This window comes from Danio rerio, chromosome 14 (genome assembly GCF_049306965.1).
Source record: "Danio rerio strain Tuebingen ecotype United States chromosome 14, GRCz12tu, whole genome shotgun sequence".
Classification (NCBI taxonomy): Eukaryota; Metazoa; Chordata; class Actinopteri; order Cypriniformes; family Danionidae; genus Danio; species Danio rerio.
Window position 1 is genome coordinate 35706473 of NC_133189.1, and position 15756 is coordinate 35722228.

General features: G+C 36.2%; 1 protein-coding gene and 1 long non-coding RNA gene across 4 annotated transcripts in view; one reads left to right on the forward strand and one right to left on the reverse strand.

The window, feature by feature from the left end:
* Positions 1 to 15756, reverse strand: part of gpc3 (glypican 3) — a 296516-nt gene that overhangs the window by 26992 nt on the left and 253768 nt on the right. The gene's annotated exons all lie outside the window — the stretch shown is intronic.
* On the forward strand, positions 451 to 14493 carry LOC141377543 (uncharacterized). Of its 2 annotated transcripts, none has more exons than XR_012389826.1 (4): positions 451 to 726; positions 2987 to 3050; positions 3144 to 3180; positions 12379 to 14428. It is a non-coding gene; the product is annotated as an uncharacterized lncRNA (long non-coding RNA). The 2 variants fall into 2 exon arrangements; XR_012389825.1 differs by having other exon boundaries at positions 485 to 726; positions 3147 to 3180; positions 12379 to 14493.

The window sequence follows — 15756 nt, forward strand, 5'->3', positions numbered from 1 at the left end:
ACCCCCAAAAAACATTCAGGAGAACAGAAGTTTAAAGGTTTATTTTAAAAAAATCTATAATGAAATCCAGAAAAATTATAATAATTAAAAAAAGTCTTATGTAATTTTCTATATCTACATAAAAGCATATGTTTGAGGAAGTCAAAACGTGGGATAGAGGTTTGTATAGGAGACAAAGCAGAAAACGAGAAACAGTATAAGAGTCTTAAACAGTATAAGAGGTTTGAAGATAACTGATTCTTTTTCCTTTGTGAACCATCCTAACCCCATGTCAGCATTCCCCATCAAGCCTTCAATGGGCGCCATTGTGGGGCAAATTCAAGTCAACACATATTAATTAGCACGACCCGATGTGAGCGAGGCCACTGGTGTCAGCTATACTGCTCCTCTCACTAAATCTGCACATAATTAGATTTACTTCAATATATTTTTAGCTCTAAAGTTCAGATTAGACACAGGAAGAAACACACGCACAAATAAAGGCTTTCAGAGACAGATCTGTAAGCAGATCATTTCCTGTGCCATGTTGAAGGCCCATTTGCTGTCTCACTATATGAAAATCACCATACAAAGGCCACTTCAACAAGCACACATGAAGCCACTGCTCAGAAATGCCTGTAAAAGCTCCAGCAACCGTTAGCGCCAGAGAGACTGCCAACATGCAGATTAAAAGATGAACCAGAAAACCTGAAACTACGCAAACAAGGGCGAAGAGTGACTAAGGTGGTAAGTCCTTACAATATATTGAGTTGCACTGTCATTTTGTTTGGTTTACAGTCAGGGCTAATACCAAGAAAATGCAAGCAGTGATTACATGTGCAAAATGTGCTGTCATGATGACGCTGTGTTATATGTGGTTACCGGGATATTTCCTCAATAAGCCACATGAAGTGAGGCATCATTCATGGTTGAACCACAGAGTTTATAACTTTATGTGCGAGTGCAAAAGTCCACGTCTTCAGTCTTGGTTCCGGAAGTATTCATTTTTTCCCCATAGGGAATAATGAGAATCCTCAGTTATAAAGAGTTTTAAACTATGAAATAAGCCAAACTTCTCTGAGATATACATTCAATTTTGAGGCAAAAAAAGCATTTGGATATATGAAAAATTTTGTTTTTGGAGGTAAGCAATGATAATCTGTGAAAGACGTAACAGTATATAAAAAAAATCCTTTTAACATCAAAATTTGGCGAAGCAGAGATCAAGGTCACATACTGGAATTCATAAAAAAATTGTGGGAAACTATGGTGGGCAAGAGAGCTTAAATGTGCTGCAAGTTAAGACAACACATGCAAAAAGAAAAACAACTTACATATTGAGAAAAAACTTTATTGGATTGACAACACTCTTGTTTGCAAAATTCGCCCTGTACGATCAAAGGATCACAGGAACTGTGTGATCAGAATGATAATATACAGTTGAAGTCAGAATTATTGGCCCCTCATGTTAATTTTTTTCTCAATTTCTGTTTAACAGAAAGAAGTTTTTTCAACACATGTGTTTCTAATCATAATAGTTTTAATAACTAATTTTTAATCACTGATTTAATTTATCTTTGTCTTGATGACAGTAAATAAATTTTGACTAGATATTTTTCAAGAAACTTCTATAAAGCATTAAGTGACATTTAAAGGCTTGACTAGGTTAATCAGGTTAACTAGGCAGGTTAGGGTAATTAGGCAAGTTATTGTATAATGATGTTTGTTCTGTAGACTATCAAAAAAATTGCTTAAAGAGGCTAATAATATTGTCCTTAAAATGGTTTATAAAAAATGAATAACTGCTTTCATTCTAGCCAAAATAAAACAAATAAGACTTTCTTCAGAAGAAAAAATATTATCAGACATACTGTGAAAATTTCTTTGCTCTGTTAAACATCATTTGGGAAATATAAAAAAAAATAAAAATCAAAGGGGGGCTAATAATTCTGACTTCATATATTTCATAAAATGTCACTAAAATGCAGTATTTAACCTTCTTAATCAAATACAAAATGTGGGGGAAAATGCAAAAAAACGGTCGAATTTAACAGAAAAAGAACCCCACCTTTCATTAGGCTGGCTACGGGCCTGTGTTAGCTGTCAATTTGATTTCATTTTGAGGTAAAGGTAGTCAAATGATCTCAAACCGAGGTGTCTATTGTGAATTTTATTTTGTAGCAAATTACCATGTACTGCCTGTAAACACATTGAACATAAATGACTGTAGTTAACTAAATCCCTTCGAAACTTAAAGCTCTTTCCATCTCTCCAGTCTTATGGGTAACCACAGTATAGGTGAGACACAGTTTGTGTTTCCAGACTTTGGTTTGACAGACAGACATGACGCAGGAAAGATGTCTGGAATCAATTCCGGATGTCAACAGCTCCTACTAATATAAATAAAACTGCTACACAAACAAACACTTTCTTTCGGAAACACTCAAGCGCACAAATGTACTGGACCAAGATAAAAGGTGTGAAATATGATCCTAATTGGTTTGCTATTTTTATCCGTCGAGCTTCCTTTACCATCCTCTTCCTCATCACCTTTGTTAGTCTTAGAAACCAGCCTACCGCATACAACAATGTTTAGTGAGACGCTGTAAACACACAGTCACCACGTTTAAGTCTTTCACAACAGCAACGACTGTAGACGTTATCCATCCAGCTCCTGTGCATATCGAGCCAGGCACTGTTTACACAATCGCTGGCAGGTATCATTATTTCTCTGTGTATGTGGTTATCTGTTAAGTGCTTATGGGTGAGTGTGTGTGTGTGTGGCGAAGGATTGTTGTTTATATACAGAGGAAGAAATAAGGACCCCTTGTAGAAGGAGCCAGATCCATTGGTCTGTTTCTCATGGCAAACTTCCTCTCTCTGTGATCAGGATTATTTGCAGATGCGATGGTGCCATTGCTCCTTTCTCAAAGAGGGGGAAAACACCATCTGCTCTCTTTCCGTTGACTTATCTCACTTTTCTCATCTCATTTCGTTTTGCAAACAGTTCTGGATGAGGCCTAATCTAACGCTACAGGTCATTGTTGGTGAGACTGTAGCATTTTCTGTTGGTAGGTGGGATATCCTTATATTTTTGAATATGTTTTGAAGATGAATTGGTCTATTGGCCATTTATTCTTCATAATATTCCTCCTGTTTTTCAGAAGAAGTGAGAGATATGCACTGAGAGTGTAAGTGAGGGTAAGTAGATGATGACAGATTTTTATTTTTCAGGTGAATCATGTTTTTCACCACAGAATTGAAAAAAATTAATTAAAAAACAAACAATTTAGACTTTTACCACACACAAATGCTCAATAATATCTTGCAATTATACTTTTTATCTAAGAATTATGAGTTAAAATATTGGAAATTCTGACTTTTTTTACTCAGAACTGTGAGTTAAAGAGCCTATGGGTTTTTGAATATGACCTTCCATGCAGTATGTAACACAAATCTAAGTGAAGTGAAATATCCAGGTAAGGCTTAAATCTGAAAGTGCACCGTGTTTAAAACTATTGGTTAATATTGATCGATTGTTGGGGTAATGAATGTTTAGCTGTGCCCGGTGACATTGATACAGAACTTAAGCCCCGCCCATGTGCTGCACGCGCAGACCCAGAAAAAATTTAACCCCGCCCACAAACACTGTAGAAAGAAAAGGAGGAAGACAAACACTGTAGAAAGAAAAGGAGGAAGACTCTGACACTGTAGAGCACACAAAGACCTTGTGCTCTAAAGTGTGAGGGAAAGTTAGCGTTATTTTCCCTACCCAAAGGTAAGGTTGTGAAGAGTCAGTGGTTGAAGTTTACTTTTGCAAAAACACCTAAGCATTATAGCCCCAGCCTCTGCTGTGTTCCTGTAATTTTTCTGACGAGTGCTTTAGCAATCTACATGCTTACAACGAGGGATTAGTCGGTCGTTTGTTAAATAAAGGATCAAAAAAGACTACTGATGTAAGGGAGTTTGTCAGAGCTTGACAGGAACTTTATCAGTACACAGTTCATGAACCAGTTTCTTCCTCCATTTCACAAGTGTAAGTAAATGTGATTAAAAAACGCCTCCTTGTTTTCTCTAGCTTGCAAAATATGTATTCAATTGTGTTTTGTTACTTGTAACCGCTCTATGCGGCTTGTATTGTATATGGTTAACTCTTTATATTTATTTATTTATTTATTTATTTATTTATTTATTTATTTATTTATTTATTTAATTTATTTACACAGGGACAACGTACAACATGACAAGTTGTGCCAGAGTTAGCTATAAAACTAATTTACATCTGTAATCCCTGGGCAGGAAGTTGTAACAAATTTAACAGTAAAAAATAATACAATATACACTTACAGTACATTACATACAGTACATTATTGTCAATACAATTAAATCAAATCAGTGACTGCATATTTGATTTTGTTTAAGCCAATTTTTAAAAACAAGTTTAAAATGATTAAAAGTGGTACTCTCTCTGATATACACTGGTATTTTATTTCATCTTTCTGCTGCTTTAACTGAAAAAAAAAACTGATTGCTCGAAAGCAGTTCTCCTAAGTTTAACTGAACAATCACCTCTAACCGATGACCTAGTCTGTCTTTTATTGTCCTTGCCGACAATCATACATTGTTTGAGGGGTGGTGGTGGTGCAAGATCATAAATATTTTACACATTAAACATACATCAGCATAAAATAAGAAACTGTCGAATGTAAGTAATTTTTGTTGTGGAATACAATTACGATGATGATAGCTCCTTGCCTTTATAGCTAAAATTTTAACAGTTTGTTTATTTATAATTAAATTGTAATCCCTAGGTTTTCTTTCAAGCGACTTTCAAATGAAGAGAAGAAAAATCTCTGTTTTGTTTTTAAAAGCATCAACAAATAAAGAGGTTAGGCTCCGGGCATTTGGAAAGTTTAAAAATAAATCAAATAATTCGCTTTCTAAAGACAGTATTTGTGTTTTACTGTACAGTATTTTTGCACAACTAAACACAGCTTTAGTTGACATTTTCAAAAATGTAAAGAGTAAACTTTTGAAAAGTTGTTCTGGTGTTTTTTTCCGTCCATTTAATTGAATTAAATGATTCTACAGATTATTCTAATCCTCTAAATTAGACTGAACAAAGACTTGGTTATTTAAGGTAATGCACAGCAATTGAAATGCTACCACGTTTCATTACTAAGATTTACCAACATCTAAACTAAGGAACATTCTCAGTCTTATTGTCTGGGTCTTGGTCTTGCTGGGTCGACATTCACCTTATATAAAGGGAAGCTAAAGCTAACTGAGAAATGAATGTACTCTTGCTCATTTCCTGAACATTTCACCCTGTTCATTCCCAGGTGTGTTTCAGGTTGATTTCCACATTACCCTGTGCAGACGTCTGTGTAGTCTATAGCTCCAAGCACCTGGACCACTGCAGACAGACATCTGCAGTCCAAACATCTGAATATGCCCTTATATCCATTCTCATATACACTACCTGCACAACTCCTTCACTATAGCAGTGCACAAGCACATTCACACTCTTCACTTATCCGAATTATATTCTAGACTTCTAATGTTCTTAAATAAAGCTAAACATAATTATTGAAGACCATCACAAACCCAGAGTTTTTATTAAATACATTAGATTCAGGCGGGACACCTCGCAACATGAAGGTCACTGATTGGAGTCCCGGCTGGGCCAGTTGGCATTTATGTGTAGAGTTTGAATGTTCTCCCCATGTTGGGTTTGCTCCGGGTGCTCCAGTTTCCTTCACAGTCCAAACACAAATGCTAAAGGTAAATTGAATAAACTAAATTGGGCGTAGTGTATGAATGTGCATGTGAATGAGCAAGTGCATGGGTATTTCCCAGTAATGGGTTGCAGCTGGAAGGGCATCCACTGTGTACAACATATGCTGGAATAGTTATCAATAAAACAACAACAACAAAGAAACAAAACAATAAATAACTTTTTTTTGTTAACAAATTAAATTTTTTTTTTGTTTTATGTTTTAAAAGAGCGATAATGGTCTACAGAAAATAAGATCTCTGTCCACAATGTACAGTGCAATTTGGAAAGTATTCATAGTGCGTAATTTTTTCCACATTTTTTTTTGTTCCAGCCTTATTCTAAAATGGATTAAATTGTTTTATTTCCTCAAAATTCTGCACACAATACCCCATAATGACAATGTGAAAAAATATTTTTTGAAATTGTTGCAAATTTAATAAAAATAAAAAAAACTGAAAAAGGACATGAACATAAGTATTCACAGCCTTTGTTCAATACTATGTTGATGCACCTTTGGCAGCAATTACAGCCTCAAGTCTTTTTGAATATGATGCCACAAGCTTGGCACACCTGTCTTTGGGAATTTTTGCCCATTCCTCTTTGCAGTACCTCTCACTGTGCTCAATGGAACTTTCAGAGTACCAGAAATTTTTCTGTAACCTTCCCCAGCCTTGTGCCTTGAGACAATATTGTCTCAAAGGTCTACAGACAATTCTTTTGTCTTCATGCGTGGTTTGCTTTAACATGTACTGTCAACCCTGGGACCTTATTTAGATAGGTGTATGCCTTTTCAAATCATGTTCAGTCAACTGAATTTACCACAGGTGAACTCCAATTAAGCTGCTGAAACAGCCAGGGATGCGTTTCTGAAAACCATCATTAGCCAGATGAAGTCGTAGGTACCGTTGTAACAAACATAGATCGTTGAATGGGTGTTTCCCAAATACATCATTCCGATAAACATTCACAAACTGCTTCACAAACCACAAACTTGTATGCTTGCGAATACACCTCTAGAGCTGTAGTTAAATAACAAACAATATTCTACTTAATATTAATAATAATAATAAATTTTATAATAATTATTATTAATATTATAATTTTTTCCATTCTTTAATAAATATCCTACTGTAAATTACAACCATTACCGGTTTATTTATATATGAGATTAGAATACATGTTAGCTAAGTGATTTTATGTTTTACAATTGAATATGGAATAACTATCAATAATATTTGTAAAAGAAACATAGTCCATATACCTGCAGTTTACATAAATTTCAATTAACATGGAAAACGAGTGCACCAAAACTAATATTGGATTTTTTTGTATGTGTGTGTGTGTAAAACAATATAATTTGCACAAAAGTGATGAGGGTTTTCTCCAAAGAAATTGTTACCACCCCGTTTAGATAATCATTAATTTACATTATAACTAACGTGGTTCAAACTATTGATCAACGACAAAGCAGTTTGGGAAACACTCATCACTACATTGTTCTATTTCTAAAGTTGCATCACACTTTGACAGTTTAGCTGCGAGTTATGTCCTTGTTTGGGAAACGAACCTCAGAACGATTGTGAATTTCCACATGACCACATTTTCAAAAATTTACATTTCGGCCTGCGCATTCTAAAATGAACCACACTAGTGTTTCAAAACTAAAATGTGTTTTTATCATTTTCAAAACACTGTTTTTGTGGCTCAAAGATGCTGGAGTACTTTGGACAGCAAACGTAAATGTTACAAAACCTATACATTCAAACGGAAAACACATTAGTGTAAACAGCAGCTCAAAGTACCAGTGGGCTTGCAGTTGATTTTATGAGTCACCAAGGAATTTCAGCTAAATATCTTCTTTAAATGTTTCTCTGATGGAAAACAAGTCACATCTGGCATGCCCTAAGTGTAAATAAATCAATAGTTAGTTAATCTTTTATTATTTATTATGATTAGTGCTTTAAATGATCGCTTTACACAACGATACGTTGTCACTGTTAGTTTATGTTAGCTAATGCATTAACTAATGTTAACACATGACACATTACTGTTAAATGACTTGGGGTTAATGAACTCTAAGGAACATTATTTAGGTTATGTTTCCTTTTCCATGCATGATCCCAAATGTCCCCAAAAGGATGTTTTGTCATATTTAACAAGCTTCTAGGCATAGATTTCTCAAAGCAAAGCTAATTAAACCCACCTACTCTCACACACTCGTATAAACGTATACATCCTCACATAAACACAACCTCTCAAAGGAGTTCACACACACACAGATTGACAGCGTATGCTACTAACACTAGGCAGGCCGCCATTCTCATACACAGCTTGTTTACAGCTATGGCACAGACCGGCTATGCCAGTGCTGTAATGTTGGCTAATGGAAAACGTGTGCTTTGCTCCTCACCTATTAGGTGCTAGAGGTCAGAGGTGACACATGGAGCCTGTTAGCATTCCAGCCTCAACATCAGAGGAAGGATGAAACTATTTATGCTCCATGTGCTTGTGTTTCAATGCTCACGCCTGTCGCTTTGGCTCACAAATTTACACCAGCCATCACAAAAACATCTTCTACTTTCCATTCCTGCAAAAATGAACTTGATTATTTATTAACATCCAGGATATCTATGATGTTTGTGACTTTTTAAAAGGGGGGTTTGAAGGAAAACTTTGCAAGATTTAAAAAAAAAATGTTAATTTTTTTTTTACATATTTCAGGAAAATTGCCAATTTGTACGATTTCATTTGTATGAAAGCGTACAATTTTTAAAACAAGGCATTCCCCTTAACCCTACCACTAAACCTATACTCCTCATTTACTGTAATAAATACAGGGCTCCACACAATTCCTTCATGTTGTCCCAAAACAAATTGATTAAGTTAACTTAAATGTTTTTACATTTATGTTTATTGGATTGAACATAAAACTATTAGGGTGACACAGTGGCTCAGTGGTTAGCACTGTTGCCTCACAGCAAGAAGATCGCAGGTTTGATCCCCAGTTGGACCAGTTGGCAATTCGGTGTGTAGTTTGCATGTTCTCCCCATCATTTCCCCCACAAAGACATGCACTATAACTGAATTGGATGAAATAAAATTGGTTGTAGTGTGTAAATGTGAGTGTGTATTGGTGTTTCCCAGCGGGTTGCAGCTGGAAGGGGTTTCTCTGCATAAAACATATGCTGGATAAGTTGGCAGATCATTCCACTGTGGTGACCCCAGATAAAAAAAAGGAACTAACCTGAAGGAAAATTAATAAATGAATAAAACTATTAAGTTGTGCCCCAAAAAACTCAAAAATTGTGTTGATTCAGCTCATGTAAAATAAGTAGTTTTAAGCAAGCTGCAAAAAGTGTTGTTTGAGTGTTGGGGGATGAGCAAATTGTATTTATGAGATTGTACAAATTCATACAAATTAGAACACGTTGGATTGTAAGGGACCCAGCAAGTTGGGTTGTTTATTTAGGTTGAATTGTGGATATTCTGTTAATAATCATCTCATGTTTACCTCTCATGTTTGAATTAATACCAATAGATAAACATAATCCTTTAAACGTTAGTAAAACACATAACAACAAGGTTATTTGATGCATATGTCTATATAGCCTATCCCTAAAAATGCAAATTTGGGTCAGATATTAATAATAATAATAATAATAATAATAACAATAATATTAGCGATGCAGTGGCACAGTAGATAGTGCTGTCGCCTTACAGCAAGAAGGTCGCTGGTTCGAGCCTTGGCTGGGTCAGTTGGCATTTTCTGTGTGGAGTTTGCATGTTCTCCTGGGTTTCTCGTGGGTTTCCACTGGGTGCTCCGGTTTCCCCCACAAGTCCAAATGCATGTGGTACAGATGAATTGGGTGAGCTAAATTGTCTGTAGTGTATGTGTGTGAATGAATGTGTATGGTTGTTTCCCAGTGATGGGTTGCAGGTGGAAGGGCATCCACTACGTAAAACATATGCTGGATATGTTTGGTCGGTTCACTCCTATGTGGCGACCCCGGATTAATAATGAGACTAATCTGATACGAAAATGAATGAATGAATGAATAATAATAATAATAATAATAATAATAATAATAATAATAATAATTACATTTTATTTGTAATGTGTATTTCTTATAATCAAGGTGATACAACAGCATGAAACAAAGCAAAACAAAACACCAAAACTACTCAGCAATTAATAAATAATCAATACAAGAGTAATCATAATGACAACATTATAACAATGACAACGTTATAAAGTTATGAGTGTCACTTAAGAGAAATGTTTGGAGTCGATTCTTAAAACAATCATCTTAGTTTTGAGGTTGCAACAAGACTGGTAAAACAACCAGAAGAATGGAAGATGGTGTGGACACTGAGACCAAATTACAAATATACTCTGGGGCCAGCCCATGTATTGCTTTATGGGTTAAGATAAAAACTTTAAAATCAGTATATGAACAATTGATATATACAAGCCAAATTGATAGGTTAAAAATCAAGTTTAACATTTAAAGCATTGGTTGGTTTTTTCCATAAAATTTAGGGTTAATTTAAAATATTGTCTACATTTAAACTAGTTTAAAAACAACAGATAACATTCGGCTGTAATGATCCAGTTGCTGTTATCCCATTTCTATTGAGACAGGGTTTTTGCAACCCTGTATGCTGCTTTAAATAATCAGTATGTAATTATTTACAGCACAATAAAAACTCTAACAATGAAATATAAATGTACACAAACAGAACAGAGCAGAGCTGCAGCACTGATTATCTTGAAGAGAAGACTAAAAGCCAGTGCTTCCACTGCTAAGCTGTTATTTTGTGCTTTGGGAAAAGGGTGCATTTGTTTTAAACACTAAGTAAACCTAAAACCTACTAGAAAGCCAAAGTTAAAATAACTCAACCAAAAGATTACCCAACATGCTAAACACAGCATTGGTGTTAAAAAAATGCAACAGGTTCTCGGCATTGGTTTGCTATTTTTATAGTGCACATATTTCACCCCCAACAATGCCCAACTGTTCTGCTAGAAAAGTTTGACACTTTGAAGCTGCCTAAATATGGATTTTATATCATCAAATATGGTTTATGTAAAGCCCTGTTTACTTAAAATCCTTGATTGTTTTCTCCAATTCCTTAATTTCCCTCTCAAGAGTTCACACTTAGCTGATGATTGATTATAAAGCTTGTTTGGCATGCTGTCCCGGGAGAGAGCCCTGAACTCATCAGATCCTCGAGCCTGGGGCTCCCTCCCATTTGCAAGGCGAGAGGGGAGTTTGAGCTCAGGTAGATCTCGAGAACTCCCCTTCTCTAGTAGCTAATAAACTGATTGCTCTTACGAGATAACTACTTACTAGGAGCATGTCTATGGTGCCGATTTGGATTAGTCAATTAACTTTAGTTGCATGTTTTTGGACGGTGGGAGGAAGCCGGGGAACCCAGGGGAAACCCACATGAGCACGAGGAGAATGTGTAAACTTCACACAGAAATGTCGCCTGGCTTGGTAAGAACTAGAATCAGTGACGTTCTTGCTGTGAGGCAACAATGCTAACCACTGGGCCACCGTGCCACCCATCTAGGAAAGGAGGAGAAGTACGGGAGGAAGGGGGATTCTTCAAAACGAAGATGGCTGTTATATGGAACTTAGGGTATTTATAGTGGCTTAGGAATTGCCTGAATCATAAACTGAATAATGTGGGACCGGCCGCAAACAATCATAAACATGTGATCCTCTCGAAATTAGGTTTTAAATAAACTTCACTTATGTGAAGACAAACACCTCATTAAACCTCATTACATTATCTTATGTTACATTAGATGACAGATTTTTGCACTGTTTTTCAATCAATTGTCAATAAGAATCAGTTTTTTTTGTGACAAAAGCTCATTTAATGTCATAAACCTATCTGCACAACATTCACACTCTGAGGTGTCCAATCTTTGTTATGATTTAGATGTCTGTGGATCAATTTACCCAGCAACTTTAAAGAGATGGTTCACTCAAAAAATGAAAATTTATTTTAAGTTTTTTTTACAGCAAGACCTCCAACTTGGAGATCACCATAGAACACCATTTCAGCTAAAATAAATCTTCTTTAACTATAGATATAGATATAAACTCCTGTACATTCTGAATAGCCTGACAGTGAGAACATGTTCATATATTAGTGAACCATTCTTTTCACCTCATTTTTTGTTCACCTTTCATAGTGTAATTTTTAGTAGTTGTTATTTTAGTAGTAGTTCGTAATTTTTTAGAATGTAGTTGAATTCAATTAGGTATCAATTTGTCCCACAGCATAAAAACCATCCCCAGAAACTGAACATAATGTAAGTAATACATCCCGGATTCCCAGCGGCTGAGTAAATAATCAGGAATTTCTTCATTTTTTGGGAGAACTATACCTTTAAGTAAACCTTGGACAGACGTGAGACTCGGTCCAGCCCAGGCTCACACAGCGAGCTGCGTGTTTCACATTACAGGCATATTTCCACATTGTATTTTGCTAACCCTCGCCTGCTGATAAAGGGCCAAAGAGCTTCAAAGAAAAAATGCTCCTCAGCACTTACAGTGACCAAACGTCTGCTGCGCGCTGGAAAATAACAAGAGCTCTTTTGACAGGGCCCATGCTGAGCGGCCGAGCGGTCAAGGCTACAGAGCCCGGCACAGCTCGACCGGCCCTCTCCAAAATCCCCCGACTCCAGGGGTTTGGCCTTTCACCGATGCCTACATTCATCAACTCCTCCTGGGTTCCTCCTTGATAAAATGAGAAGGAAATAAGGAGTGCTGAGAGGGAGGGAGGGGAAGTGTGGGGAAAGAAGCAAAGCACTTGCTGCAGACAGGCTGAAGGAGATAGTACTTCATGGAAACACAAAAATGGGGTGACTGTTAAGGGTGAAAAAGATGAAAAAGGGGTGGAAGCTCATAAAGAATGAAAGGCAGTGATGACAGCCGGGCATGAGGTTTATGGTTTGGCTTACTGCAGACGTGCTGTTTAAAGTGATAAGACTGAGAGAGCAGGGATATATCTGCTGTTTTTATTCAGACAATTTTAGTTACATATTTTATTAACCTAGTTTTTTTTTTTTTTTTTTAAAGTTACAGTGTGTTTATTTATAATGCATTAATGTATATTACTTTAAACAGGGTACAAGGGTAAACACGTGGAGCATGGGTTGAAGAAGATGAGGAATACAGTTTTGATGTTCATAAGATTTCTAATATATGAAAATACGATTTTTTTGTACATAGAAAGCAGTGGCACACTATTTTACATTCATTTTACTCACACACACAGTAAATACAGTTTATATATGAATTAACTATAGAATTTTTCGAACATCTCTTGTGATAAAAAGGCATGAAACAGTCATAAAAATTAAACAGCATACACTTCCTGAAAAGTCTTATCGCCTATCCAAGTTATAGGAACAACAAATGATTACTTGACTTGATTACTTGATTCTAGTTGATCATTTGGTATCAGAAGTGGGTATATGAAAGGCAAAGGCTTCTAGATTTTGCCTATTTTACCAAAATAAAAAATGATCATGCCTTTATTTTTTATTATTTAATTAGGACAGTAAGGTCTGACTTTACTTAGACCAAAGTTGTCACTTAACAGGAATAATTTGTACAGTATAGAATATAAAGTCATGCTGCAGTGGGAAAAGAATTAATATTGTGTATGACTACCATGAGCTTGGAGGACTGCATCCATACATCTCTGCAATGACTCAAATAACTTATTAGGTCATCTGAAATGGCAAAGAAAGCATTCTTACAGAACTCCCAGACTTCATCAAGATTCTTTGAATTCATCTTCAATGCGTCCTCAATAATGTTCATCTCTGGTGACTGGGCTGGACAATACTGGAGCACATTGACCTTCTTTGCTTTCAGGAACTTTGATGTGGAGGCTAAAGTATGAGAAGGAGTGCTATCCTGCTAAAGATTTTTCCTGTAATTTGGAGTGTAATGGGCACCACCCATGTCTTGATTGCTCAGGCTGTTGATGTTGCCATCCACTCTGCAGATCTCTCGTACGTACCCCATACTGAATGTTACCCCAAACCATGATTTTTTTCTTCACCAAACTTGACTGATATCTGTAAGAATCTTGTGTCCATGCTGGTTCCAATAGGTCTTCTGCAGTATTTGTGATGATTAAGATGCAGTTCAACAGACGATTCATCAGAAAAATCTACCTTCTGCCACTTTTCCAAATGATCAACTAGAAGTCAAGTTATTATTTGTTGCTCTTACAACTGGGATAAACGACAAGACTTTTGTCAGGTAATGTACTTATTAACAAATACTTTTTTGATATATGTTTATAGCATAAGCCTTTGTTGTTTTGGTTCTTAAAGGACTATTTGTCTTTGACTTAGAATAAGCATTAATCAAGATATAAATGCTATAAACATTTTTTTTTGCTTATGATACCAAAAGCATGAAGTAATGTTAATAAATATTGTCAGAAAATTGACACATTTCACTTTGTATCACTCTACTTGTTTGTGTTTCTTGCATTTTAGTCTCAGTGACGAAGCTTGACCCTGGTTTTGCAACTATTTATATTGGCAGTGAAAAAATAAGCATAATATCTGGCCAGTTTTTCTTTATTCCCGCCTTGTTTATAGCACTGCTTTATAAACTATATGGTACATTTAAAAAGTACATTGTCTTTTCAAAATCATTCATCAGTGTACAATTTAACATCAATATTTCAACTTTATACATAAGGGTTATTTAATATTTGATTACCGCATCGCTGCCCACATAACCAGTACTCTGAGTTTAAAGTGAGTGTGTTGAGGCAGATGACACGACCTCTGTGCTGGCTGTGTGTGTGTGTGTGTGTGTGTGTTTCGGGGTGTGTGCACAGGACACTCACAGCCCCTGTCCTGGAATAGCTCCACTGGCCTGGAATGTATGGGGGTTGGGATCAGTCCACGGGCTGAGGAGGCCTGAAATCTCCCAGAGTGAATGCAGATTTATCAATCAATCTGGATCACCCTGAACATCCTCGAAATGACTGGCTGACTGACACCTTTGATTTACGGGAGGGAGGTCTGGACCCAAGCCGTGGCCTGTCTGCACCTAGTTGTTGTTCTGGCCATCGTGTTTCCCCAGAGCCGCAGAAACCAGATCTGCGTCGTCCATCTCAGCACACCAGGCACAGACAAGACTTCCATTAGTGAACCTGCCTATGGATGACCTTCGGCATGCTGACTTCCTCACCCCTCCCCTCAATGAAAAAACGGGCTGAAGTATATTTTTCTGGGTCATCGGTAACTTTCGGACTGTTATCTGTGTACCTGTTTCATCAGAGGCCTAAAGGTCTACACTAAAACAAGCAGAATATTTAAACAATGCTTGAGTAAGAGTATTGGTTACATATTGAAAGAAAACATGTAACAAAAAGCATATAATACATGGAATTATCCTGAAATCACATAACAGCAGAACAGCTTAATTTAATGCAACTGTTTAGATAAATAACCACCTAACCTGATGCGCAGGTTTTAAAATGTCAAAATTCATACTACATGTTACCTAAAGTATATTTTAGTATTATGGTGTTCATGTAACTGAAAGAATATTGGTAATATCATAGACCATTTTAAGAGATGTAAACAAAAACAATGGTACAGTAGCAACGTATTTCCATAATTACATTTTTAATTTCTATAGTTTCCGAGAATCCAGAAAGAGCCACATATTGATGAATAATGTTATGACAGCTGTTTTATCATTAGGTTATGACTGAATTGCCTCTTGTTACGGTTATGAAAAAAAAAGAAAATGTTCATGGGCCAATGACATGACCAAATTGAGATGGTATATAGATGAAATAGTATATATGATTATTAATTTTTTTACTTTATAGGCCGTTGTTCTATTTCAGGGGTGGCCAACCCTGTTCCTGGAGAGCCATCTTTCTGCAGATTTCAGTTGCTACCCATATTAAACACACCTGAACCAATTAATTAGGAC